Here is a 3,288-nt window from a genome sequence, read left to right on the forward strand (position 1 = left end):
AAGAAAGTCTTCACACATGTGCCCAGATGCTTGGAGTTTGGTTGGTTCCAGAAGTAACCAAGTTGGCAACCAGGATCAGCCATCAAGGTCATCTTTGACTTTCAGCCTTGACCTGAACTTCCTGCGGCTGCTCTACCAATTCACCAAAAATTGGTATATTAACACAGGAGAAATCTACTCTCTCATATCAGGCTAGAAGTTCAACATCAGAGTGTTGGCAAGACTGAGAACACATCGGGGTTCCAGGGAGAACCCAATCCTTGTCTCTTTATGCTGGTCCTGCGGACTTCCTTGGCCTGTGCACCCTCCGTATTTGCTTCCTTGGTTAGTTTGTCTGCTCCTCTGTCTGGTTCATATCTCCCCTGCTCATCTTCTTCTCCTCAGGACAAAGAAGACTGCATTTAATGTCTGCCTGAGTGAATATAAATATTCTGCCTTCCTAATGTATCATGTAAGGTGATATTAACGGGCTCTGAGAATTAGGACAGGGACATCTTTGTGTCAGACGTCATTCAACCTACCCTGTTGGCAGTGGTCTGCCAACATCGCACCTGTCTCCGGAAGGCAAGGCTAGCTGACAGAAGAGAATTAAACAGAGCATCCCAGTCGGTTTCATGGGGCATCCCAAGCTCCTGCTGCCACTCCTGCTGTAAATTACAGAGTAAGACAAAGCATTCAATCTCCAAATAGGACTTCCAACACTATCCTAAAGTCCTTTTTGGAGAAGTCAGAAAGAACTGTTTGACTGTAGTTTGATGACATTTACTTCAAATGAGCACATCCTAACCATGTCAACCAAAAATGTCACAAGCAAAGTGTATGCTAAAGACTGGGGAAAATGCCCCACATTATTCACTGGCTTTTGCTGCTGTTAGATAATAATGGCAATGGCTTTGATCACCTTTCAGGGGTTACAATAGAAGTCAGTGGCTTTGAATGCTCATGTCTAAGCCATTAGTTTTGAATGGTTTTTAACATGACCTTAACCCAAAATCCATTATGCCCTAAATCACCCAGCAATTATTCAGTGTTGAACTTTGTTTTGGTTGAGTACCCACGTTTAACTTATCAACCACAGCAATACAGCGATGCACCTTGGGAATGTAGAAGTGTCCACTGTTGCACCGGGCCGAATAAACAGTGTAGAAGGAATGAGGAAACAGAAGCTGGTGAGAGAGTGAGAGCCTTCCTTTCTGACTTCAAAGCCTGCTTGCTTGGCACACCCTCCCCCTGACTGCTTCTCCTTTGAGCCAACTCTGAATACATTCATATTTCAGAATGTCCACAAATTGTGAAGCTCCTTAGCTAATTGGTTGTGAAATGCTTTAAGAGCTTTATGACAGAGGGAAGATACAATTAGTTATTATTAGATCACACAATTCATTAACTCTAAAGGGCAAACAAATCCGTGTTTGAGAAAATGGATTTGTCAGGGCCCGGTTCTCCGCTATTGGCAATGCCACCTCCCCAGCCCCCAAAGGAGATCTGCACACTGCCACAATATCAAGGTCCCTCGGAAACATAGTTAGGAGTGGTTATTAGTGTGTTTGCTTATAGAGGACACACCATCAAAATTACAATTTAGTCATCACATAGAATCACCTGGACGCAAATGAAAATGCTTTTCCGGTGTTTTAAACACCATAGGGCTAAAAGAAAACAGGGAAGTCGTGACCCTGCTAGAATCCTGTCAAAGGATTCCATCTCTGCGCGAATGAAAAGCAGGTTCAAATCTGTAAGGTTATTTTAAGGAGAAATATCTAAACTGTACTTACAGAGCAACTTTCCTGTAGAAGTCAATATAGTTGCTGTCCTATTTTCTGTTCCCTAAAACATTTTTCTAAAAAAAAAAAAAAAAGAAGAAACGTATTTGTGTGCGGCGCACGCACCCGCGAGCACACGCACACTGTGTACCATGCAAATGCAGTGCTTACAGAGAGCAGAAGAGGGCAGCAGATCCCTTAGAGCTGGAGTTATGGGCAGCTAGGAGTCCCATGACTTGGGTTCTGGGACCCTTCACGGGTGCCCCGAAAGAGGACCAGTGTGGGGCGATCTTATACAGACCACACATTTCTGCACTGTATCAGCAGCCAGGCTCTCAAGGCACAGTAGCAGCAGAGGAGCTGAAAGCATCTTCAGCCTGGCTGTTTCCAGAGCTAGGATAAGCTGATGTCGTGCTGCCCCTTCTTTGTAATTATGGAGATCTCCTGAGAAGAGGTGTCAATCCCAAGCTAGTGACAGAGCTGCGGATGTGACTTTTAGTCCTGCGACCCCAGAAACAGAATGCTAATGAGCTTCTCCCTCTGTTTACCTTGGGAGATAAAAGATGTTTGGAAAATAAACACGGGTGACCTTCAGGATTTACATGAACCCTGAGACTCCCTTCCGATTGCTGTATGAACTGTGTCACAGTTATTCCCGTGCATTTACACCGGTCCAGAGAGATAGTTTTTGTTGGGGCACTGGACCCCAACACACCAAGTGCTCTTAGCCTCTGAATCATCTCTGTGGCCCTCTAAAGCAACGTTTAATGGGAAGCCTGATATCTTCCTTTGAGACTCACCTTTGAGTTACTTTCAAGAACATTTTGAGCAGGTGTACTATAAATGCTGCTGGAGTGTTTTATGGGGACTCAGACCAAAACGAGTCCCTGGAAACAAACAAACAAACAAGATCCATTTTTTGGTCTTTGATTTATTGTCCCATTCATGAGAAAACGGACTGTAGATTTCAACTATTTGGAAGTTCTCTGGCTTCCCTGATTACTGAGACACACATCTCTGCCATCTCAAGCCAGTGAATGCTCTGCCTTCTACAGTCACAGAAGAAAGGACAGAGTTGGACCTTAGGTACCCATACATAAGGATTCAAACACTTGCGATGTGTTGTTTGGTTTTAACACTGCTAGGACCAAGCACCTGACAGAGACTGCTTAAAAGGAGGAATTATTTATTAGTTTGCAGGCTAGAGGGCTTGCCCCGTGGTGAGTGGCCCCATGCACTTGACAAGAAGAGTGGCACAGCAATGGCAGCCTTTGAAGGGAGGAGATCATTGGCCTTACAGTAGGAAGCGGACACTGAGGAAGTGGACAGAGATGAATAGAACCTTTGGAAGCACATATGCTAGATTAGAACTTACTTCTTCCAGCTAGGGCCCAACCTTCAAAAGTTTCCAGACCGTCTCCAAGTAGCACCTTTATGTGGTACCAAGCACCTAACTTTCTAACCTGTGGGGGACACTACATCCTCAGAACACAATACAGGTCTGCATCGAAACCTCCTCTGCTTT

Source organism: Myodes glareolus, chromosome 4, assembly GCF_982192425.1.
Source record: "Myodes glareolus chromosome 4, mMyoGla1.1, whole genome shotgun sequence".
NCBI lineage: Eukaryota > Metazoa > Chordata > Mammalia > Rodentia > Cricetidae > Myodes > Myodes glareolus.